Source organism: Dendropsophus ebraccatus, chromosome 3 (assembly GCF_027789765.1).
Source record: "Dendropsophus ebraccatus isolate aDenEbr1 chromosome 3, aDenEbr1.pat, whole genome shotgun sequence".
In the NCBI taxonomy this organism is placed as follows: domain Eukaryota; kingdom Metazoa; phylum Chordata; class Amphibia; order Anura; family Hylidae; genus Dendropsophus; species Dendropsophus ebraccatus.
The window spans coordinates 170,673,703-170,700,945 of NC_091456.1; the positions used below are offsets into that span (position 1 = coordinate 170,673,703).

General features: G+C 44.5%; 1 protein-coding gene across 1 annotated transcript in view; it reads left to right on the top strand.

The window, feature by feature from the left end:
• ADAMTS12 (ADAM metallopeptidase with thrombospondin type 1 motif 12) overlaps window positions 1-27,243 on the top strand; it is a 258,808-nt gene that overhangs the window by 29,016 nt on the left and 202,549 nt on the right. The gene's annotated exons all lie outside the window — the stretch shown is intronic.

Sequence of the window (27,243 nt, forward strand, 5' to 3'; positions counted from 1 at the left end):
CTGGTGCTGCTAGTTCTCTAGTATACAGCTCCTGCTCTGTGTGTGTGTATGTATATACACACACACACACACACACACACACACAGAAGGAGCTGTATACTAGAGAACTAGCAGCACCAGCATGATATATATATAATCCTGTGACTGGGTCTGACTCCTCCAGAGTCCTGACTACTGCAGAGATCAGGAGATACAGGAGGAGAAAGATATGCAGCAGCCGCATGTTTCTTCTGCTGCAAATCTTTCCTCGCCTGTCTCTCCATGATTTGCTCCTCAAAGGGGCCCGCCGAGGCTCTGTCGCCCAAGGGCCCACAAAAAGCTGGAGCCGGCCCTGTATATATATATATATATATATATATATATATATATATATATATATATATACACACACACTGTATATCACTGCAGGGCCTTTATATAGGAGAACTAGAGGTCTCACCATGTTCATATTATAAATAAATATATATATATATATATATATATATATATATATATATATAAAATGCTGGTGCTGCTAGTTCTCTAGTATACAGCTCCTGCTCTGTGTGTGTGTGTGTATATACACACACACACACACACAGAAGGAGCTGTATACTAGAGAACTAGCAGCACCAGCATGATATATATATATAATGCTGTGACTGGGTCTGACTCCTCCAGAGTCCTGACTACTGCAGAGATCAGGAGATACAGGAGGAGAAAGATATGCAGCAGCCGCATGTTTCTTCTGCTGCAAATCTTTCCTCGCCTGTCTCTCCATGATTTGCTCCTCAAAGGGGCCCGCCGAGGCTCTGTCGCCCAAGGGCCCACAAAAAGCTGGAGCCGGCCCTGTGTATGTGTATGCATGTACACTGTGTGTGTATGCATGTACAGTATGTGTGTATATGATGTATGTAGGGGGGTCCAGTATACCTGTAGTGTAGTTGTAGTTTTCAGCTGGAGAGTCAAAGATTGGTACACAAGGATTAGAGAATGACACAGTACAGTCCATTAACTATAGGGGACAGTGGTACAGTACATGAGGGGGAGGCAGTGGTACAGTACATGAGGGGGAGGCAGTGGTACAGTACATGAGGGGGAGGCAGTGGTACAGTACATGAGGAGGAGGCAGTGGTACAGCACATGAGGGGGAGGCAGTGGTACAGGACATGAGGTGGAGGCAGTGGTACAGTACATGAGGAGGAGGCAGTGGTACAGTACATGAGGGGGAGGCAGTGGCACAGTACATGAGGGGGAGGCAGTGGTAGAGTATATGAGGGGGAGGCAGTGGTACAGTACATGAGGGGAGACAGTGGTACAGTACATGAGGTGGAGGCAGTGGTACAGTACATGAGGAGGAGGCAGTGGTACAGTACATGAGGGGGAGGCAGTGGTACAGTACATGAGGGGGGAGGCAGTGGTACAGTACATGAGGGGGAGGCAGTGGTACGGTACATGAGGTGGAGGCAGCGGTACAGTACATGAGGGGGAGGCAGTGGTACAGTACATGAGGTGGAGGCAGTGGTACAGTACATGAGGTGGAGGCAGTGGTACGGTACATGAGGGGGAGACAGTGGTACGGTACATGAGGAGGAGGCAGTGGTACAGTACATGAGGGAAAACAGTGGTACAGTACATGAGGTGGAGGCAGTGGTACGGTACATTGGGGGAGGCAGTGGTACGGTACATGAGGTGGAGGCAGTGGTACGGTACATGGGGGGGAGGCAGTGGTACAGTACATGAGGGGGAGGCAGTGGTACAGTACATGAGGGGGAGGCAGTGGTACAGTACATGTGGGGGAGGCAGTGAAAGATCATTAAGACACGCTGGCACATTAGAGGGGGTCACCTTAGAGTCATCGGATAGACCTTTTTTTGTTCTCTGACTGCGCTCATCTGATGGGTACGCCTTAAACGCTTCTGTAGATATAACATGGAGGGGGACGATACTATTGTGTATGAGTAATACTATATTACTAGGTAAGCACAGTCAGATGTTCGCATAAGACATCTAAAAAGGAAAGGCTAGCGCAGTTCAGGTCAGGGGTGATTGCAGCTGAGGAGGATTGCTGTATAGCGTTCATGCTCGGATGCATTCCACGATTATTTTGCATCGTCCAGTGCAGAAAAGTGAAGGGTCCTGAGTCTCCGAGGACATCACACTCCCTGCTGCCCGATTAATACAGACATTTCTATAACTTCACTCCAATAGTTTCTAGACAAAGCAATGGCGACGCATCAACAAATACCCAGAGAGACTTGTCCTGTAATCCCGGGATTGATGATTGCGGTAAAAGTGGTCGAAAAAGCAGAAACTTTACAGCTTCACAAAGATACACCATACCTGTATAAAATCCACAGTGAGAATACATTGTATCACACATTGTAATATATAGTAGGCTACGTCCAACATCTCTCTGTAGCCATATATATATATATATATATATATATATATATATATATGGGAAAGTTCACGTATAAGGGGTACTTTGGCTAAAATGTTTTTCTTTCAAATAAGCTGGTGTCAGAAAGTTATAAAGATTGGCAATTTACTTCTATTTAAAAGTATCCAGTCTTCCAGTACTTATCAACTGCTGTATGTCCTGCAGGAAGTGGCGTATTATTTCCACTCTTGACACAGTGCTCTCTGCTGTCACCTCTGTCCATGTCAGGAACTGTCCAGAGCAGGAGAGATTTTCTATGGGGATTTGCTACTGCTCTGGACAGTTCCTGACATGGACAGAGGTGGCAGCAGAGAGCACTGTGTCAGATCAGAAAGAATACACCCCTTCCTGCAGGACATACAGCAGCTAATAGGTACTGGAAGACTTAAGATTTTTAACTAGAAGTATATATCAATCTGATTCTCCTGCAAATTGGGCTGTATACTCAATGGGATAGTATCCGGTTAAGGCTCCATTCACATCCCCATTGTGGAAATGATTAAGCAGTCAAATGTGATGCAAAGTGGACATGACTGGGCCCACAGTAACTTGTAACAGAGTCCATCTGGTACTTGTAGTGTATGGCACGGCTATTCATCCAGTCATCTGTAGCACAGCCTCCAGTCCAGATGTCAGAAGCCTAAAATATCCACTGGACTGGTTTGATTCTATTGGTTTTAATTATTTCCAATATTCCAAAAATAATTGTTAGAGGCCAAATACTGGGAACCTTCACAGAACATGTGTTACACATATCTGTACTCGCTGCCAATAAAGGGATCCCTACGGGTGGGAATGGGAAACGGGATTTGCATTTTATGGCATCTTTATCCTGTATTCCAGAGGAAATTCAGGCTTGGAAGAACATGGAAATGTTCTCATAGAGTAAAGCAGCTGCACACTCCTCCTCTTCTAGTGGGATCAAAAGTTCACAATAACTTGTCCAAGTGAACATATTAAAGGGCTTGTACAAGGTTAGAAAAACGTGGCTGTTTTCTTTCAGAGACCGTGCTATACATGTATGGGGGTACGTCTGGTACTGCGACAACGCAGCATAGAAGGGAATGTACACTGCATTCAGGCGGTGTGCAGAACTCTTCCCCTTTCACATTTTATTATGTTGCTAACAGTAAAACAAAATTCAAGTCATTTTCCACCATTCTGGTAGAAGTTTAGAATAACTTGGACTCTTCGTAGAGCTGCCGTCCTACCAAACTAAGTAATTGGAGTTGAAAGGTGAGACTAGAGAGGTGACCAAGAACACGATGGATGCAGTGCCCAGTAACTCTGGCTCCCTCAGTGACTTAGTCTACGTCCTGAGGTGAGATACTCATCTCCCCTCATTGCAGATGTAGTCTGCTAGTACTCACAAGTGGCAGAGTTATTAAGTATAATGTCCGCAACTTAAAAACCTATATTATGCTACCTTCTGACTGTGCGATCGCAACAGATGAAGACACAACCTTTACTCAGTATGGATTTATTACTACTATGAATACCCCGGTCTATTGGGTCTATTCCTCAAAATAGCATATCCCAGGCATTACCCTTTGCTTGATGTGTCACCATGCACCACATTATCTACTTATCGTCGCATATATCACAGGATTTCTTTTAATATTGCACCAGTATTTAGTGCAGTTGACTGGCGGCTCTCCATCTGTTGTTAAACTAAAACTCTCATCATGCCCTGTCAATGTTTGGTTGTTAGGGCATGATGGGAGTTGTAATATTGCAACAGCTGGAGAGTCCCTGTGTCATGAATGTGCCTGGGATGAACTCCGTGCGCCCCTCAGCTTGTGCTGCGCGGCTGAGATGGCGCTGATACTCAGTGTTTTTGTATGTTTGTGCAGTGTCCTGAACCTTGTCTGAACACTGGCCTATTTCCTCTGGGTTTGTTCAGCCACACCCGCTTTGCCTGAGATACTCCTGGCCACTCCGGAGTTAACTCTGATGCTGGTTAGCTTGTCTGTTAGACTGTTCTCCCTGCCAGTCAGGTTGCTCTTGCCCCAGGTGTTCTGAGGAGATTAGGGGTCTGGTCCAATCAGCTTCTGCACTGGACCTCTGGTCTGCTACTACTATCTCTGATCCCGGCCACCAATGTCAATGGCGCGGCCACAGCTCTTGTGCTGTCATCATCCCAATGATATCAATCACAGCAGTTTGCACTCAGTGTGGTGTACAGGCCAGCTAAAGGTAGCAGTGCAGTATGGTTGTCATGTAGACCAGTTCCTGAGATGTTCATTCACTGAGCTCCTTGTCCCTTTAAGTTGGGTTCAGAGGCACTGAAGAGGCAAAACCTTTTCTTGGTTTCTAGAAAACCAAGACTTAATTTTCTTAAAATCGTGTTGAAAAATAGTAGAAAATGTGAACATATTCTATATATTATGAAGGCAAACCATGTGGCTAAGATGAGGGGTGTTGGAAAGAGGGGGTCCAAACCTAATTGTTTCCATTCTGTTTTCTATGCAGTGTTAATAAACTTGTGTAGCACATGTCCTGGTTGGCTATTTCCTTTAATATGGCAAGGACCCATGTAGTCCCCTCCCCTGAGGATCTGCAATGTTAACAAGCAAGGAGCAGGGGAAGGAATGAGACCATCCAGTCTCATCTTTGATTTGGGCGCCCTCCACCCTACTTTGCTTGGTAGCAGATTTTGCAGACACCTTTGTATCTCAATGATGTCATTTATTGTATGTGAGTATTGATACGCACCACCAACACTAGTACTCCTACCATCTTTAGTTGATGTCCAGCTGTTATAAAATTACCAGTATACCCTGACAGCCGCAGCAGCCACTGGGACTCACATAGTTTCACATGAACTGAAGACCCCCATAGTAAGACCCTACTATGTTACAGTGTGTAGTTTTCAGGATTTCTCCTTCTAGGGAACATTTTCACATTTCTTTCTGAAAGGAACAGGAACATCTCATTTTATTTGATCAGCTAAACATGAAAGACCGGGAGTGGAAAGTGCCCTGGAGCCAGAGAAAACCTGCGAACCATACACCTGCACATTTTTTACATATTTGATATCTCCCGTAGGACATTGTACTTCACAGCGAAAAAGTCAGCAAGATGCACTGGGAAAATGGGGGAGTTCAGGGTCACATGGAAAGAGCTGAAATGTGAAAAGCAAAATATGCAAACTATAATAAGGTAAAAGGATCAGACGATTCACTTTTATACAATGCTCTGTGAGCTAAACACATCAGCATCAGCTGCACAAATCTTTCTGCTAGTTTGTTAAAACACATTCATATGTATTTTAGGGTGTTTAACTTGCAGAGCATTGTCTACACTGGATATAGTTGTATCACTTCTCAGCTGAGAGCAGGACTAGCTATGTACTATGTATCAGGCTGGAGTCCAGGCTGTAGAGCTCACAGAGCATTGTCTAGACTGGATACAGCTGTATCACTTCTCAGCTGAGAGCAGGACTAGCTATGTACAATGTATTAGTCTGGAGTCCAGGCTGTAGAGCTCACAGAGCATTGTCTACACTGGATATAGTTGTATCACTTCTCAGCTGAGAGCAGGACTAGCTGTGTACTATGTATCAGGCTGGAGTCCTATCTTACATAGGAAGATCTTCAGTATTCTTATCTCCAAGTATCTTTTTATAATACTCTGCATATTGTGTGACTATGTGTAATGTAACATTTGGCTCCTGGCTCTTGCTGACCTGTGTAGTGGAGTGTCATTGTGCCGAGAGGTTTCCCGCGGGGACTGAATCCTTCATTAGTGTCTCACACACCGATTATTGAGCTGATGTCGGCAATTATCACCGCGTGACCTTTCCGGAGACCTTTCCGCACTCTCGCTTGTTTGGTATTTGTGTTGACAGCCTGAATGAGTCTCGTACTTATAAAAACCCTCATAATAACAGTCTGCGGGTTCAGAGCTTACTACATTTCCATGAATCTCCTACAAAGGGTATGGATCTGTAATTCAGTAGATATAGAAGACCTAATGGTGGCAGCCATTCTCAGCTACTGATTCAATGTTCAGCCTGCCCCCAGCGTACAATGATGCCTAAGGGACATTATACTGTTTATGGCAATGAGTCATGTGATAGATACATAGTAACTGTAACGAGCCCCGCACCTGTGTGTCCATCACATGACCAGGACTGATGTAACGAGCCCCTCACCTGTGTGTCCATCACATGACCAGGACTGATGTAACGAGCCCCTCACCTGTGTGTCCATCACATGACCAGGACTGATGTAACGAGCCCCACACCTGTGTGTCCATCACATGACCAGGACTGATGTAACGAGCCCCTCACCTGTGTGTCCATCACATGACCAGGACTGATGTAACGAGCCCCTCACCTGTGTGTCCATCACATGACCAGGACTGATGTAACGAGCCCCGCACCTGTGTGTCCATCACATGACTGTGTACTACCTTTTTCATGCACAGAAGCCCTTAGGCTGTTTTTCCCAAGCTGGAACTTTCAGCCATCCAGTCTTTGCAGAACTACAATTCTCATCATGCCTGGACAGTAAGAGACAAAGTGTTGGCCTCCAAAGCATGAAAGGAGTTGAGCAGTAGCTGGAGGGCTGAAAGTTCCCCATCCTGGCTCTAGATGGTGCAGTCTTCAATTGTCAGGATATGATGGGAGTTGTAGTTTTGCTACAGTTGGACCTTACAGGGGTTGCCCACTTTATAGTAAAATTACTGAGTGTACAGTATTAGTAACTGTACTCACTGTATATACTGACAGCAGCTCCCTGTGTACCTCATAGAGCTAATATCAGACTCCCCTCACCCTGACTGTGCTGCCCTACTCTGTGGTGAATCTGTCCATAAGATGACCAACATGGAGGAGCATGTGACCATGCCCCGCCCCCCAGTGTCCTCCATAGGCATATACAGGCTCAGTGGTGGACACTGGGGGCAGGGCATGGTCACATGCTCCTCCATGTTGGTCATCTTATAGACAGACTCACCACAGAGCAGGGCAGCCCAGCCTGGAGGAGGGGAGTCTGATATTAGCTCTATGAGGTACACAGAGAGCTGCTGTCAGTATATACAGTGAGTACAGTTACTAATACTGTAGACTGAACTATTTTACTATAAAGTGGCCGACCCCTTTACCTTAGTAAAACTTTGTAGTCATGTGGTCACAGTGTTCTACTGTTTTCCTTGTGTGCTGTAGTTCACATTGTGGCCATCATATATTACGTATTACATCATGCGCCTCTAGCTGCCCCCCTGATATTAGCCATACAATATACATTGCCGTACTCTCTGTATCACCTGAGTGGTTGTGCTGCCTCAGCTCCAGTCTCACCCAGCGCTCCAGGCCTCAGCGTCTCCGCTTTGTTAGCACATTGCAGCCTTATTGTGCACTTTCCCTGAACAAGCACTCAGACAAAAGATAAAACGGAAAAAAAAATAAGTAAAGGAACAAATGTTTAACCCTTCAATGACCAACTAATTCTGTTCCCGCGTTACCGTTCTTTCATTTTCCATGATTTGCAGGTTTATTGCAAAAAGTGTTAGAAACGGAAAAAAGAAAAATAAACAAGATTTGGTGTATTCGGTGTAGACAATGCTCTGTGAGCTCTACAGCCTGGACTCCAGACTGATACATTGTACATAGCTAGTCCTGCTCTCAGCTGAGAAGTGATACAATTGTATCCAGTCTAGACAATGCTCTGTGAGCTCTACAGCCTGGACTCCAGACTGATACATTGTACATAGCTAGTCCTGCTCTCAGCTGAGAAGTAATACAATTGTATCCAGTCTAGACAATGCTCTGTGAGCTCTATAGCCTGGACTCCAGACTGATACATTGTACATAGCTAGTCCTGCTCTCAGCTGAGAAGTGATACAGTTGTATCCAGTCTAGACAATGCTCTGTGAGCTCTACAGCCTGGACCCCAGACTGATACATTGTACATAGCTCGTCCTGCTCTCAGCTGAGAAGTGATACAATTGTATCCAGTCTAGACAATGCTCTGTGAGCTCTACAGCCTGGACCCCAGACTGATACATTGTACATAGCTCGTCCTGCTCTCAGCTGAGAAGTGATACAATTGTATCCAGTCTAGACAATGCTCTGTGAGCTCTATAGCCTGGACTCCAGACTGATACATTGTACATAGCTAGTCCTGCTCTCAGCTGAGAAGTGATACAGTGTATGCAGTCTAGACAATGCTCTGTGAGCTCTACAGCCTGGACTCCAGACTGATACATTGTACATAGCTAGTCCTGCTCTCAGCTGAGAAGTGATACAATTGTACTGATACTGTATGTGAAGCCTCACCAGTGCTAAACTCCCCAGGTACAACCCACCATCCACGCTCACAAAAATGTTAGAAAAACGTTCGAAAACCGAGCAAAGTTCTAAGTAAATTTTCGTTCGAATACTAAGCAGTTCGAGCTCTAAAGCGTTTGAAAACCGAGGTATTACTGTATATACAGTTAGGGCCAGAAATATTTGGACAGTGACACAAGTTTTGTTATTTTAGCTGTTTACAAAAACATGTTCAGAAATACAATTATATATAATATGGGCTGAAAGTGCACACTCCCAGTTGCAATATGAGAGTTTCCACATCCAAATCGGAGAAAGGGTTTAGGAATCATAGCTCTGTAATGCATAGCCTCCTCTTTTTCAAGGGACCAAAAGTAATTGGACAATGGACTCTAAGGGCTGCAATTAACTCTGAAGGCGTCTCCCTCGTTAACCTGTAATCAATGAAGTAGTTAAAAGGTCTGGGGTTGATTCCAGGTGTGTGGTTTTTGCATTTGGAAGCTGTTGCTGTGACCAGACAACATGCGGTCAAAGGAACTCTCAATTGAGGTGAAGCAGAACATCCTGAGGCTGAAAAAAAAAGAAAAAATCCATCAGATAGTATCCATGCTTGGAGTAGCAAAACCAACAGTCGGGTACATTCTGAGAAAAAAGGAATTGACTGGTGAGCTTGGAAACTCAAAAAGGCCTGGGCGTCCACGGAAGACAACAGTGGTGGATGATCGCCGCATACTTTCTTTGGTGAAGAAGAACCCGTTCACAACATCAACTGAAGTCCAGAACACTCTCAGGGAAGTAGGTGTATCTGTCTCTAAGTCAACAGTAAAGAGAAGACTCTATGAAAGTAAATACAAAGGGTTCACATCTAGATGCAAACCATTCATCAATTCCAAAAATAGACAGGCTTAAAAATAGAGAGTTAAATTTGCCGAAAAACACCTCAAGAAGCCAGCTAAGTTCTGGAAAAGTATTCTATGGACAGATGAGACAAAGATCAACCTGTACCAGAATGATGGGAAGAAAAAAGTTTGGAGAAGAAAGGGAACGGCACATGATCCAAGGCACACCACATCCTCTGTAAAACATGGTGGAGGCAACGTGATGGCATGGGCATGCATGGCTTTCAATGGCACTGGGTCACTTGTGTTTATTGATGACATAACAGCAGACAAGAGTAGCCGGATGAATTCTGAAGTGTAATGGGATATACTTTCAGCCCAGATTCAGCCAAATGCTGCAAAGTTGATCGGACGGCGCTTCATAGTACAGATGGACAATGACCCCAAGCATACAGCCAAAGCTACCCAGGAGAGTTCATGAGTGCAAAAAAGTGGAACCTTCTGCAATGGCCAAGTCAATCACCAGATCTTAACCCAATTGAGCATGCATTTCACTTGCTCAAATCCAGACTTAAGACTGAAAGACCCACAAACAAGCAAGACCTGAAGGCTGCGGCTGTAAAGGCCTGGCAAAGCATTAAGAAAGAAGAAACCCAGAGTTTAGTGATGTCCATGGGTTCCAGACTTAAGGCAGTGATTGCCTCCAAAGGATTCGCAACAAAATACTGAAAAAAATATATATATACAGTCAGTGATGTGGCCAAAAAATAAAATCTCTTGTGGCACAAAAGTGACTGGCAGAGCAGAGGGCCAATGGCTGCTTGCTCTGTCAGTCGACTGTATTTAACTGTTTAAGGTTAAATACATAGGGGCAGGAGCAGACTACCTTCTGCTAAATCCCTTATGTACTGCAGTCTGTAAGTAACCCAAAGTTCACATACATGCTGCAACACAAGTAAGGGTTAAAAAGCAAAAGTTAAGGAGATCCCTGCTTCACTATCCATGCACTGATAACCTCTGACCTTTGCACTGAACTCTGAGAACAAAGATCAGAGGTTATCAGAGCAGTGAATCAGAGATCTCCTTGTCTTCTGCTTTTTAACACTTTTTTGTGTTGCAGCATATAAGTGAACTTTGGGTTACTTACTCACTGCAGCTAATAAGGACACAGGATGGTTCTTATCTTCCCTGTGCATTCCCGGGCCCCCTCCTGCATGGGCCCCATAGCAGCTGCCTGCCCTGTCTCTATGGTAGATATGCCCCTGATTGTATCCAGGCTAGACAATGCTCTATGAGCTCTACAGCCTGGACACCAGACTGATACATTGTACACAGCTAGTCCTGCTCCCAGCTGTGGAGATGACTGTACCCTGTCAGATCATTGCTCTGTGCTCATGTGTCTTACTGATAGACTATGAATCACTGTGGGTTATAGACTGTATATCATGGTAGCTGTATATCATGCTGACAGCTGTGACATAAAGTTTTTCTAACAAGCCTTGTGGAGATCTTTGTGGTTAATGGTGTATTCCTGGAATAGTTCCAGTCATGAAGAAACAACAATATGTATGTTCATGAGTTCTACATGAGAAGAACTGTACTGGTGTCAGCCCCCCCCCCCCCCCCCCCCCCACCACCACCACCACCACAGAGCAGAGCAGTAATCTCTGGCATTATAGTTCATACTTGTTACAATACAAGTCACCTGATTTTGTTTTACACTATAAGCTCAATGTTCTCCCAGACTCCTCATGCAGTGTCCCACCACGTGTATCACCAGCAAAGACTAGCGGTTGTTTCTCATTCACTGATCACTGATTCCCAGATCACTGTTTATGATTATTGCGGATATTTCTCTATCTATAATACTGGCTGAGAATAGGGGAAGTCAATAAATTTGCATTGTCCCATTTACTAGTAACAGTTGACCCTGGTCCAGCCTCACACTCCCTATAGAGAGAAAGGGATTTCAGATGGGTAGAGTGAGGGAGAATAGAGGAGCATTCCATTACTCTCCCAGTCAGTCACTCCAGGTCTTCCCCAGCATCACCGGGACCTCAATAATATAATAAGACCTCAACAGGCTTGAGGCCAGGTCTAGATCCCCTATGCAATAGATATAGGACAAGCCAGTATCACAGAGGGTTAGCTGGTGAGACCCATCTCATTGTTTGCTAGATCTACTATTGCTGCTGGGCCTCCATGTGCATTTAGTTCCTGCACCCCGCTGAGGGCATTGTGTGCGAAGACTTTGCATCAGGACAGAGCTGGAAGCCAAACAGTGAGCACCCCTCTGATTAGAGACTTTGGGCTAGCAAGGACCCCTGAAGGCAAGAGCTATAGGGGGCCCCTAATTACAGCACCCTTAGGGGCACCCACTGCCTGACACAAGACTATGGTTATGGGGAAACTACCATCTATTCTACCAATATTTGTGTCCACCCACATAATATGGAATCACCTGCGCAGGGCCCAGCTGCTCTGGACAGTTCCTGACATAGACAGAGAAGGCAGCAGAGAGCACCATGTCAGACTGGAAAGAATACACCACTTCCTGCAGGACATACACCAGCTGATAAGTTCATGGAGAAGAAAAAGAAAGAAAGAAAAGAAAAGAAATGAAATGAATTAGCTGGAGTTTCCGAGACATTTTTAAATAAAAGTAAATTACAAATGTGTATAACTTTCTGACACCAGGTAATTTAAAGGTGGACTATCAGCAGGTTAGAAAAATGTAACCAGCTGATAGACCCCTATAGCACTGGGGAGGCTGAGAAGAAAGGTATGTGTCTTTATCTCCCTTCTCAACGCCAGTCCTGTTAGTGCTGTTAGTTGGGGTAAAGTCCGCTCCGGAGCACCCTTAGGAGCACTGCCATATTATGCGGCCTGCCCCTTCTAATGATAATCAATACAGGGGGACATTTCACACGCTGTTCCTTCGAGCTGAAAAAATCCTTTATAACATTTGTGAAATTCCGCTGGGAACCCCATGGGATCTGTTGGCTAAATTTTATACGGTTTTGTTATGTTTTCTTATATTTTATAGTGTAAATCTATTAGTTCCAGGTGTGACTCTGAGCAAAGAGTTAATATTTGTACTTATAGGTCCCCACATACAGGTCAGAGAACCTTCTAGAGAAGCCCTAAGGCTGCCTGGGAATCCATGTTTCCCAGGACTCCCTAGGGCTGCACCCAACTTCTTCAGCCACTAGTAATAAAATTCTGACCATTTTCAGACAAACCCGAGCATGCTCGAGGTTCCCTCTAGTAGAGAGTACTAATGAGAGAGGAAAGTGTCAGGCCTCTTTCCCTTTGAAGAGTTGGTCTAATACCCAGGACCGCTTGGGGCTTTACCAGTTCCCAAAAAAAAATCTAACCTGGCGATTATCTCATCTTCATCCCTTATGAAAACTAAGGAGAAAGATATTATACAGTGGAAGGAGAAAGTTATATAGCATTTAAAAAAGAAGATTTACAATAGCACCATAGCATCACACTAAGACCTTCTGGGCTTCAGGCCGGGCCTAGGATCGAGTGGCTGCCAAGCTACTGAACCTCAGCAACCTGCATCCACAGTTGGGAATTGCAGCTTCAGTGTGAACAATAAAGTATCTGATGTCCAGCTAGTTCTCTGCATGAGCCCCTTCTGATGGACTGATGCACAGAACTTGCTGAACATTGGATGGTGACCTTGGTCACTCTACTTCTACTTCCTCTATTTGCCTACAGTAAAAACTGCATCATCTCCATATTATTTCTTTCCTCTCCTTTCTGCCATCTCTGTCCATGTCAGGAACTGTCCAGAGCAGGTAAGGTTTCTATGGGGATTTGCTACTGCTCTGGACACTTCCTGGCATGGACAGAGGTGTCAGCAGAGAGAAATGTGTCAGACTGGAAAAAATACTACAGGACATACAGCAGCTGATAAGTACTGGAAGACTGGAGATTTTTTTAATAGAAGTAAATTACAAATCTATATAACTTTCTGACACCAGTTTATTTGAAAGAAAAAAATTCCCTGGGGTACTTTGCTAAGCAGGTAGAATGAAGAATGCTCACAGATTAAGCTAGAAATATGATAGAAATAAATATAAAGGAAAGCCACAACACTAATGTGAACAGAGTTGAATCTCATTACTTCATTTAGATGAAGTGAACTTTCCCCCAAATCATTGAAGTCTAGCAATATTGGTAAAAAAAACTAAAATGGTGATGATTTTTTACTTTAGTTTTCCTTATACAAAATCCATTGGGAATTCTGCTTTCAATAGATTACATATAATTACCATAATAAACTGAATAATGTGAAGGAAGTATGTCAATTACCGGAGAAAATTGGAGCGTAATACAAGCGAGAGAGCGGATTTATAAAGGATAACCGGGCATTACTATTTCTTATGCTAATTCCCCGGCTCCTACTCCTATAATTACCACTAAAACGGGTCTTAAATTGACTTTTAAATTATGCATTGAAGTTCAGCATTTCTTCAGTGTGTGGGGCGGCTGTAATTCCATAGACAATAATTCTATATAGTCCCAGCTATTCAGTCTTAAAGGGAATGTTTCATATCAAAACCAACAAAATTTACTATATATTTATCTTCCATACGCCAGAAAAAAATTATAGCACTTGTCATTAAACGGGTACTCAGTAATTAAAGGGGTACTTCAGAGAGTAACTTTTTTTTTTTTGCATTGCATTGCTCTAATAAAGTTATATAACTTCATTAAAATAATTGCATAATTTTTTATTTATAGACTATTTTTTATTTATAGACTATTATATGGTGAGTGGCAGCAGTAAGGGGCAACACTGGCCTCTTTGTTGCCACCAATGTTTGTGTCAGGAATTGCAGAGCTGTCTAAGCCCTGACCTCCATTTTCCCACAGTGCTACTGATATCCAGGGCTTGGACAACCCTGCAGTAGTTAATAAAAACTTTGGAGGCAGCAGAGAGACCTGTGCCGCACCCTTCTGCTGCCAACATTATAATAGTATATAAATATTTATTTAAATGATATGACTTTACTAAAGTGTGTATATATATATATATATATATATATATATATATATATGTGTGTGTGTATATATTTTTTTAAAATTCATCATATTATTATCTTCCTGGCTTCTGCCTGGTCCCGCTGCTGCAATTACTGCGAAGCCGGCCTCTGAAGTGACTGGCCATGGAATAGGAGCGGCAGCAGCAGACCGCTGCTATCTTCTATGGGCTGCCCGGACGTTCTAGCGACCACCCAGGGGCAGCCTCCCCTGCACTTACCTGGTCACTGCACCGCGTGTAGTAGTGGCGACAGCAAGTGGTGAACGAGGAGCAAATGAGCGTTGTCAGCGTGTAATAGGGGCCCTGTGTAATAGGGGCTTTAGTGTCCTGTCTTATCTATGTTTCCAGCAATACAGTATAGATATCATCAGTCCTTACTTTTTACCATCTAATAGTATAGAGATGACTCTGCAAAAAAAATTGAAGATGAAAAAAAAACAAAAACACAGGAAATATTATTTAAAGGTGGAAATTTACATTAAGGAGACACAGCATTGACTTCTGTTGAATCTGTCTCCACAGCTGGGAAATACAGATTTATCTGAAATGCTTCATTGCATGTATCTGGCCAGAGATGTGGTCTTGGGGCAGTGAAGGAAGCGGAGGAGCTGTAGTAATTTCTTCTCCAGACACTGAAAATGAATAGTGAAGTGTTGGGATATAACATGTGGGTCTGATTAATGCTGTCTCAAAGGAGGAAATCTTGGTAAGAATAAGATTTCTTATGGATTTAGCAGAGGAAAAATCATGATCTAGAGAGGAAATAAGAATCCTGTAAAACAATGGCACAGATGGATGTGTATAGAAATATAAAGCAATAAATGGGGGAGGGGGGGGGTACAAAACTAGTCTAGAAAAGGGGAAATCATCTCCCAAATTTCTGTGCAGTAAAGTCAGGGAGATTCCACTACTATATAGATTACAAGCAGTGCACATGACCCCTGCATGGCCCCAGACCTGACCTCTAAACTAAAACAGACCTCCAGACTAGACTCCTTAAATAAATACAGACTACAGAAATAGAGACAGATGCCTTAAATACAGGCACTAGACCCCTAGACCACAGCCACAAAACAAATTTTGGCTCCAGACCAGACCCCCCCCCCCCCCCCCCCCAAAAAAAAAAAAATATACACATGACTGGACCAGACCCTTTATATACAGACCCCCAAATCAGATGCAATTAGCAAATACAGACCCCAGACCAGACCCCCAAAATCCAAACCATTAGACCAGAGCTCCTACATCCACCCCAATACTCCCTGAGTACAGATCCCATTCCAGAAACCCTATATAAATACAGATCATAGACTCCCTAAATATAGACCCCCATGCCAGGTCTATTTAAATACAACCATAAACATAGAAACAGACCAGGCCCCTTTATAAATAACTCCAGGCTTCATAAATACACCCCCCAAACCACAACCTCTTAATATAAACCCCCAGACCCTTCAAACAAATACAGACTCTGGAAAGGATACCAGAAATAAATACAGACTAGGTAAAGAACCAGAACAAAACCTAACAAACTGAATGAACACAGAACCTCTTCGTACACACCCTAACCTAGACCCTCTAAATAATACAGACAGCAGAACATCGGAATTAATAGACATGCCAGGACCAGAACCCCTTTTTAAATACAAAAGCCAGACTTATATACAAACCCCTATCTCGACTCTGCCTCAGACCACAGACCGGACCCCTTTAACACACAGACAAGACTCCCTTAGTTACTACAATCACAGACCAGAACTTCTTTATAACATGTTCATTCTTCAGCGTGTACAGAGCAGGAGCGCCCGCCTCCCATAGACTCCCATTATGAGCGGGAGGCTAACGGCATTCCGCGGCGGACAATTCCGTCGCGGAATTCCGCTACCTTTGCTCAGTGGGAACGGGGCCTTACACAGACCAGAAAATCCAAATAAATAGACATCCGAGGACCACATCCCCTAAATGCAGGCCCCAGAGCGGACTCACAAAACAATCACAGACTAGAGCCCCTATATAAATACAGAACTCAGTCTCCCTAAATACACTACAAACCCCCCCATGTCAGCCTAAATTCAGTCCCTAGACCAGACCCTCCTTAATAAATACAAACCCCAGACCCCCTAAATAAATATAAACATCCCCTTCCCATTTCCAGATGCCCTAAACACGGTCATGGTTTTGTGTTGAACCCCGATATAGCATTCACGTTGGCGGTCTAGTCGCTAATTCTCTGGACAGATGCTAAATGCTGTGTGAGGGTTTGGGGAATACACAATAAATACATTGCATAGAGCCATGTCGAAAGTGAGGGGGGTTCTCTGGAGATTACCTCAACACTGTTATTTCATCTCCTGAAGAGAAGTACTGTACATGTGCTCAGCGTTCACACAATAAACAAGCAACAGTCTCTTTTACAACGTTACTGACTTATAGTACATATATGTTCCACATCTTTGCTCTCTGATGCCGAGGGCTGCGCCTACAACCAAAGACCCCCTGTATCCTGTACCTTCAAAGGTCACAGTATTATCCGAATGAAGTTCTTGGTTAGCCTTAGGCGTGCCAGCTGGGAGTAGTAGTCCCACAGAGATGTCCCATGGCAGGGTGGTGTAGCTAACCTGATGTTCTCCAGTGGACCCAAATATTCTTTGTCAATGTAGTTGTTCCTACACACAGTCTATTAGACACACAAGACAAAACAGATGGTCCTACTTAGAGGTGAGCGAACCTGGAGCACGCTTGGGTAATGCTGCGTTTACACGTAACGATTATCGTGCAAATTTGCGCGATAACGATCGAATTCAAACGATAATCGTACGTGTAAACGCAGCGAACGATCAAACGACGAACGAGAAATCGTTTGTTTTGATCTTTCAACGTGTCATCAAATCGTCGTTCGCAAACAATTTGCCAATCGTTCCGTGTAAACAGTCGTCGCGCGATAGTCCGGCCGCCCACAGCCCCGCCCGCCGCTCGCAGCCCGTCCCACCGCGTTCCCGCAGCCCCCTGCGGAGGCTCGATCGCCACCCCCGCCGCCGCTCTAAACGCCACCCGCCGCCGCTCCGGTCGCCCCCCCCCGCCGCCGCTTCGATCGCCAACCCCCCGCCGTCGCCGCTCCGATCGCCCCCACCGGCCCGCGGGCATACGTTACCTGCTCCGCGCAGCAGGTCTTCAGACATCGCCGGCTCTGCTCTTTAGTGCACTGATTGGCTGAGGAGGGAAGCCAGGAATTTCAAACGCCTCCTCTTCAGCCAATCAGTGCTCCTCTTCAGCACTGATTGGCTGAAGAGGAGCCGTTTGAAATTCCCGACTCCCCCTCTTCAGCCAATCAATGCACGGCAGCACTGATTGGCTGAAGAGGAGCCGTTTGAAATTCCCTGCTCCCCTCTTCAGCTAATCAGTGCTGCCGTGCATTGATTGGCTGAAGAGGGTAGCCGGGAATTTCAATCAGTGCACTGAAGAGCGTAGCCGGGGATGTCTGAAGACCTGCTGCGCGGAGCAGGTAACATATGCCCGCGGGCCGATGGGGGCGATCGGAGCGGCGGCGGGGAGTGGCGATCGGAGCGGCGGGGGGGGGAGGCGATCGGAGCGGCGGGGGGGGGAGGCGATCGGAGCGGCGGTGGGGGAGGCGATCGGAGCGGCGGCGATCGGAGCGGCGGCGATCGGAGCGGCGGCGGGGGTGGCGATCGAGCCGGCGCAGGGGGCTGCGAGCGGGGGGTTGGGCCGGGGGCCAGGCTGCGTGCGGGGGGCCGGGCTGCGGGCTCGCAGTCGCGAAACGATGGCAAAATGATTTTTGAGTACGATATATTGTACTGTCTAAACACTGATCATTATGAAAAAAAAATTGTTACTCCGACATCGTTAATCGTACGATCGGGCCAATTATCGTTTCATGTAAACGCACCATTAGTCTGAACCCAAATGTTCTGCACCTGAATAAGTTGGCTGTTGGATGCAGCCCTAGGGAGTCCTGGAAAACATGGATATAGCCATAGGTCACAGGCTGTATCCATGTTTTCCAGGCAGCCTTGGGACTGCATCTAACTTCTTTAACCACCAGAAATCAAATGCTGGACTTAGGCCTACCAAGTGCTCAGAATAAAGATGGTTGCCTCTTCTGGACTGTCCCAGACAGCTGTCTATTTTTGGGTTTAGTCAGATTTCACCACAATTTTTGCCAACCATATTTGACTGCTGCCTAGACAGAAATCTGTTATCCGGGAATATGGGTCTGTCTAACCCCAACCGAGGTAGACCGCCATGACGTTCCTCTATGGTGATAGAGCTTCAACCACAAAAAGTCAGAGTAAAAAGGAACCACCGCAACCACCCATTACAGGGGATGTAACACTGGCCAAATCAGTGGCCTACAGCCCCCAAGGGCACAGGACATGAAATTCTTAACAGTATGTACGACATACAAATCATACAAACACAAGGATTTCTCTGTAGATCTTTCCGCCTCACCTTTCCGGTGGCCAGCATTAGAGGAGATTACAGACGCCTCAGTCGGCATTCATTAACCAGTATGGCGTAAAGTGATAGTTCAAAGAAATTCATTTAATCACCAGACAGGGAAAGAGACAAGTGTTACGTTACTGCAGGCGAAGACTAAGTGTCAATGTGCTATTTAAAATCCTACCTAAAATAACTCAGGGATTCAGGTTTGATGTCCCCTTCCCACCCCCGCTGCCTGCACATAGCGGCTTCTACATTGCAATTACTTGCTACACGTTGCTTTATATAAATGACTTCTTGCCAGTCTGACACAGTGCTCTCTGCTGCCACCTCTGTCCATGTCAGGAACTGTCCAGAGCAGTAGCAAATCCCCATAGAAAACCTCTACTGCTCTGGACAGTTCCTGACATGGACAGAGGTGGCAGCAGAGAGCACTGTGGCAAAGTGGTAAGAATATACCCCTTCCTGCAGGACATACAGCACATTATAAGTACTGGAAGACTTGAGATTTTTAAATAGAAGTAAATTAGCAGGGAAATTGGCAGGGAAATACAACAAACTTACCACTCCCTGTGCTGGCGATCTGCCATGTGAACGGCCCCATTACCCCTGCCAGGCTCCAGGATCTCCCCTGCTGCCAATGTCACTGATTGGCTGAGCAGGATGTCCATTAGTTGGGTCGGGCATTGACATCATCACAACTCAGGAAGGAATGGCTTCTGGCAGGGGTCCTGGACCTTCTGGCATGACAATTTGTGGGCATGGCGAGACGTACATACTTGTTCCCTATCATTTAAGAATAAAAAAGTCTCCTGATTTTCTCTTTAAAAAGAACTTCTGCTTTATACAATAAAGGACACACATATTTTTATTTTGGTGGACTGTTCCTTTAAGAAGCACAGGAACCAGCTCTGAATCATCCTGACTTTCTCCACTCCATACATCGTGATACACAAACAGCTGGGATTGTAGCCCTGTTATTGCTTTGCCGGGGGGGAATCCACATCTCTCCTCGTCATGTTATATATTTAGTTGGCTTTATTATACTGTTATTTTTATTTTGCGCTTTTAGTTTTTTTTTGTTATTTTTTTATTTTTCTCAATTTGTGTTTTATTACTAAATATAATATACTGTGGAAGGAAGTAGAAGATGAATACTGTAATTATAAGGTCACGTAAAGCCTACAGGCCCTATACAGTCAGCATGTACAGGCAGGGCCTGTAAGTAAGGAAATTAAATACAAAATGACATTAATTCTTCTGGAAATCCATTAACTCCCTTACAGTTGAGGGGCGTCGCTATAGGGGGAGCACAGGCAGCAGCAGGGGTGTATACAGACTGCATGGGGCTCTGTAAAGGCCCTACTATCCTGTGTAATACAAGGCAACATCAGCCGATATGAAGGATGTTGAAAGACAAACTACTGTGATAGCAGCGATCTGCTGCCGTTTCTCTGTGGAACAGGAGCGGCAGCAGCAGGCCGGCGCTGTCCTCTATGGGCTGATCGGACAATTTAGAAATCTGACACCAGTTGATTTTAAAATGCTGTTCCTCCAGAGTACCCCTTTAAATTTCTGTGCAATGTATACATGTTGCTGTCTTTTAATCTCTTTGTTTTTTGATCAATAAAGGAAATGTGCGCTCTGTATTCCTCCTATACTTTGGTTTTACTCCATGTATAGATGTTATGATGGCGTCGGTGTCCCCCAGGATATCTTGTTTCTCACCGCGTGTTATTGTCGTCTCATTGATTATATTTTGTGTGTTTCGGCGGCTCAGGTGCACAACAAATGTAAAATATTTGGCCCCGCTGCTTGTAAACACTCGACAGTCGTGTCATTTGGTAATTGATCGGTATCTCACTCCTATCGGGAGTCCCAGGTGTTCAGCAGGAGATAAATCTGATTTAATCATATAAATTCTCTGAGCAGCTGCTCAGGCCTGATAACCATTGAGCCTGTGAGATGAGGCCATAGAGATGAGGCCTCTGCGTGCAGGACATTTCCTGGCCAAAATGTTCTCATAGTCAGATCTGTGCAGCCAGTACAAGATCACCATCATTCCTGGGCCAAGAACATTTATCAGTTCATGTCAGTGCATTTAAAGGGAAGGTCCAGCTCTACAACCAACAAGATAGGAAGATGAAACTTTACATTTATTCCACATACTCTCCACAGATGTCAACACACTTCTTACATCAGATTTCCAAGTTCTTAAGCCTTACAAAAAGAAAGATTTCGGTTGTGCCCCAAACCAGTCATCCGTAGCAGCCATGGCATCAGAAATGGTGTAAAATAAGGTTTCCTTGAGGTGTTTCTTCAGGTTTGGAAACAGATGATAGTTGGAGGGAGCTAGATTTGGTGAATAAGGTGGGTGGTCAACCAGCTGGAAGCCTTGCTCCACCAGTTTTGCCGAGGTCACTTGTGCAGTGTGAGCGGGAGGCGTTGTCTTGCAGAAACATGGTTCCTTTGGAGAGCTTGCCGCGCCTTTTGGCCTTCAGAGCTGCCTTCAATTGGTCCAAAAGTTCAGCGTTATACCTTGTATTGATGGTGGAACCATTTTGAAGGTAGTCCACCAGCAGCATACCATACCTTATGCCAGAACATGGACCCCATCACCTTAGTGGCTGATATTTGCACCTTGAACTTCTTTGGATCTGGAGAACCACTGTGCCTACACTGTTCTGACTGCTCCTTGGTTTCAGGGTCATACAAATAAATCCAGGTCTCATCCATAGAGACCAGTCCATCCAGGAAGTTCTTATCAGTCCGAAAACGCTGACAAATGGACTGGGAAGTTTTCACTAACATGATTTTCTGATCTGTTGTCAAACATTTGGGGACCCACTTTGCAGATAGTTTCTCCATGTTCAGATGTTCATGGATAAAGACACAAACGCATTCACGACAAATCCCCATGATGTCTGCTATTCCTTTAGCTGAAATTCATTGATTTTCCAGTATGAGATTGTGCACAGCATCGATGATCTCTGGAACAACAACCACTCTCGTTCGTCCAGAACGTTCCTCCTCGTTGGTGTTGATGCGGACCTTTTTAAATTTGGTAACCCAGCTCTTACCTGTAGAATAGGAAGGGCATTGATCCCCAAAGTCTGCGACATATCACCATAAATATCCTTTGCGGACTTTCCATACAGAAACAAGAATTTTATCACTCCTCTGCTCTCATTTGCTGTGAATATCACCTTAGACCCCGCCATTTTGTTTTCCTGTGCGCCTAGATCACTGTTGCTATAAGCTACATACACAAAATTTGGAAAACATATATAAGACACATAAGGCTTTCATGTGATGTAACATTTTTTACCATAGATACATAAAAAGAACACAAAGCCAAAGACTTATCAGCAGCCCCTGGTATCTAAGATGAAAAATACATCAACCTTCCATATACAGAGTCAAAAGTCTCAGGACCCCCTTATATTTCTAAAACGAAAGGGAAAATTTCTGATACCCCAGTAAAAGTGAGGGGGGTCTTATCTTTTAGGCCATATCCGGAACATGGGGTAACACTCTCTTAGGTGTAGGGGTAACAGTTGGGTCCTTATCTGCCTCGCAAAGAAACACTCCAGTGCCATCTGTTTTATTCCAGCACAGCTGCATCCATACATTTAATTACTGTAACTGGGCCATGTGATCACCAGCCTGACTCGCACATGGTAGGTGGAGGCCCTGTTATAAAGTTTGCATTGGGGCCCAGAAACTCCCAGTAACACCTGAGGTTACACAGTCAGGTCACATGTCCTTATATAACTCCAGTTATCACAGAGGATCTGCCTCATCTCCTGGCTATACTCCACCACCGCCATCTCTGCACAGACAAGGACCCAGCGGCGATGGAACACATGCATCCCACATTACAGGCTGGAATCTGCATGCCATTACCGGCCTGACACTGCGAGGTAATACATCACATAGGCTTTAATAAAACATCCACATGTCCCAGCTGCAAACATCTGTACACTTGGAAAGTGTTACGTACTAAAATTAGGGAGTAAGTGATGTTACAAGTCGGGGAGGGGATGGAGGGGGGGATGGAGGATGGAGGGATTTCACAAGCATAAACATATTGTAACGCTGGCCGTTACTGACCGTGCAATCCCATCTGTCCCTTTTATGTAGCTGCAGCCATTCATTAATCTGTAATGGAATTCTCCAGGCAGAATAAAAGGTCCCTTTCGTATTTAACATAGAAACATAGAAGATTGTCGGCAGAAAAAGACCACTGGGTCCATCTAGTCCGCCCTTTTAGTATTTTCTTCCTTATTATCTTAGGATAGATATATGTCTATCCCAGGCGTGTTTAAATTCTGTTATTGTAGATTTACCAACCACCTCTGCTGGAAGTTTGTTCCAGGTATCTACTACTCTTTCAGTAAAATAATATTTCCTTACATTGCTTCTGATCTTTCCCCCAACTAACCTCTCACTGTGTCCTCTTGTTCTTGAGCTCAGTTTTTTACTAAAAACACTCCCCTCTTGAACCTTATTTAGTCCCTTAACATACTTGAAGGTTTCAATCATGTCCCCCCTTTCCCGTCTTTCCTCCAGACTATACAGATTCAAATCCTTAAGTCTTTCCTGATATGGTTTATGCCTCACACCCTCCACCATTTTTGTAGCTCGTCTTTGGACCCGTTCTATTTTATCAATGTCCTTTTTTAGGTGAGGTCTCCAGAACTGGACACAGTATTCCAGATGTGGCCTCACCAGAGCTCTATACAGCGGGATCACAATCTCCCTCTTCCTACTGGTTATACCTCTAGCTATACACCCCAGCATACGATTTGCTTTCCCCACCGCCTGGTTGCACTGGTGACTCATTTTAAGGCTTTCAGAAATCATTACCCCTAAATCCTTCTCTTCTGAAGTCTTTTCCAACACAGTACTGCCGATGTGATACTCGGATAGAGGATTCCTCCTCCCCAAGTGCATTATTTTACATTTGGAAACGTTGAACTTCAATTTCCACTGTTTGGACCACGTATCTAGCAAAGCTAAATCATTTTCCATATTACTGACACCTCCAGGAATATCCACCCTATTGCACACTTTTGTGTCGTCAGCAAACAGACAAACTTTACCTATCAACCCTTCTCCTATGTCACTTACAAACATATTAAAAAGAATAGGACCCAGAACAGACCCTTGTGGCACACCACTTGTAACCAGTCTCTGCTCAGAATATACACCATTAACAACAACCCTCTGATATCTCTCCTTCAGCCAACCACAAATCCACTGAACTATCCAGGGATTTAGTCCAATTTTCTCCAACTTCTCTATCAGCTCTTTATAGGGAACTGTATCAAAAGCTTTGCTGAAGTCCAGATAGGCGATATCCACAGCACCACCTTCATCCAGCACTTTTGTGGCATAATCAAAGAAATCAATTTATTTATTTCTAGAAATCACGCCCTCTCGCCTATAGGCTATGTTGGGTATTGCAACTCATTTAAATCTCTTTTGAGCGTAAATATATATATATATATATCCACACACACACACACACACACAAATCTATAGGAAGCACCCTGCCCCCCTGGTTTAGACACCCGAAAACAGGGAAAAAAATATTTCATGCTTATTAAATTTCCCTGATGGTCTAGGGCAGTGAAGGGGTAAAAGTATATTGAAAAGACAGGGCCACTTTAACACTCTCCATGACAGTACATCATACCCACACAACTCTGAAGCATGCACAATACACACCCAGATGTTCTGCATCATATGCATCTGTCATTATACAGACATACACCCCTCTGCTACATCACCATACGCAAAGTTCTGCTACATACATACAGACCCAGACACGCAGACAAACTTTAAAGGGGTTGGCCACTTTATAGTAAAATAGTTCAGTATACAGTATTAGGCTATGTTCACACAACATGAACACCCGGCCGTTCCGTAACCCTGGCTGGGTCACGGAACGGCCGGTCTCTGCACGGATCATCCCAGCCGGTACTTAAGTACAGGCCGGGTGATCTTTCCGGCCGCGGAGCTCTGATGCGGGCGCATCAGAGCGCGCCCTCATCAGAGCTTCCCATAGCCCACAGTGAAGCCCACTGTGTGAACTGACAGGTCTTTCTGCGGCCGGAATTCACTGAATTCTGGCCGCAGAAAACTGACATGTCAGTTTTTTCCGGCGCCACACGGGATCCCAGCCGGAGCACATACGATGTGTGTACGCTCCGGCCGGCATCCCATTGAAAATAATTTGGTGATTGGTTTGGTGGTTGGTGCACTAAGGACAAGGTTTGTGGGCTAATTATCTGTTTGGCATTTGTCTCATATACATTTTGTACTTTGTGTGTCATCATCTGGTTAGATATATATATATGCCTAATGCCCAATGCCCAGTGCTCCATTAATGTAAATTGATTTTATATATTTCCTATACTTTTGAGGTCTATTATGTAACTCAATGTATTGCCACCTGTTCCTTTGGGGATCTAGATATGTATCAGCTCCTATACAACATTTTTATATTGTTTTGTAAATCTGTGTTTCTATATGTACTCTAATTAAAAAAAGATAATACTGTACATTTTCAAACATTTGGTCCTGCACTTTGTTTGTGGGTTATCCCCCTTTCTTTTTTGGTCTGGTATATATGCATGTGGACCTTCGTGTTATACATTGAGTCATATATAGGTGCATATTGGTATAGGTTTAGCATGTCAATTGTTCTATTATGCATTATAGCGAGGAGACACGGTAGAGATGGGTCATCACTTCAAGTGTCTATTAGTAATTTTCATAACTTTTGTTGGGCAATTACATATCTTAAAATTATTTTGCCCAGACTTCCCCTTTAAGAGGCAGTTGTGACAGGAGTAGTTGAGTGCTGCTGTGGTAGGAGCATCATCCCCTGAGGAGACCACAGCCTGTGAGGAGATACGTTGGAGCCAGCGTAACCACCAGGATTAGGATAGTGAGACCTATGGAAGGATAAAGCCGAGGAGCTTATTTGACTTTATTTCAGACCAGAGGAGGAGAAGCATGCACTCCACTCTACAAGGTACTATAATATACTGAGGGATAATTTCATTCTGGGAACTGAAAGTTGTGGCTTAAAGCCCGGCCCTGATACCCCAAGAAGCCTTCCATTTTACTGAACTGTGATTCACTACTTATTCTACCAATAAAGGGTGACTCCACATACACCACCAAAACTCCAGTGACCCATCTCTGGCCGTCGGCCATTTTTAAGGGATCTTCAGCATAAAGAAACAGTTCAAGTTATATACTGTACTTCTTATGCAAGTAAAAGTCCCTGTTGCACCTGACTCCCTGTTGTCTGATTTTCTCTGCGCCTCATCACCATTAACACCTCAGGGAGCAGTAATAGAGAAGCCCCAGTGGGGACTATAAGTACCATCACCAACCACCTAGGTGCATTCCCTCTCTATAACCTCTTTGGCAGAATTTACCTCAGAAAGAGCAAGAGTTATTACCACTCGGCCCGTGACAGGATATATCTTCATTTATTCAGTATAAGCTCTATCCTGGAGTTCCCCTCACTCCAGGCTCCTACACTTGCTCCTCTCACATGACTGCAGGTCCTTCAGCCTTGTTCTGCACTTTACACCGTCTGCGCCTTCATGCAATTTTGCATCACAGTGTAACATTTTATAAAACTGTAACATTTTGGCTTAAAAGTGTGACCCCAGCAAAGATCAAGCTCCCTGAAATGTGCACAGTTCACACAGGGCTTCAATAGCAGCAACTTTTCCCACAGTACCGCACATTCTTCCTGGACGTCCTCATTAACTGCGTCACCGCTGGGACAATTTTCACTGCTCCGGCACTCACAAGTATATTCTTATAAAATAAATTTAAAATCATATTCTACTCCTGTATCCATAAATTTAGTAAAAATAGACACCTGCCACATTGTAAAATACCGGCGATCCCTTAACAGCTATTAGCGCCTTCTCGCAATTTTGCACAAAAGTGTAACATTTTGTAAACATGTGTCTTTTGGGCTAAAAATGACTTTAGCGAGATGCACAACCTCTTCTCGATAGGTTCACCGACGGCCAGAAGAGCAGGAACGTAATCCAATCCTTCTAGGAGGAATAAACTAGTCACTTGTATATGAGAATATAGGCTCAGATTTCCAATAATTCTCTCAGGCTACAAATTCCAGTCACCTGAATGGAAA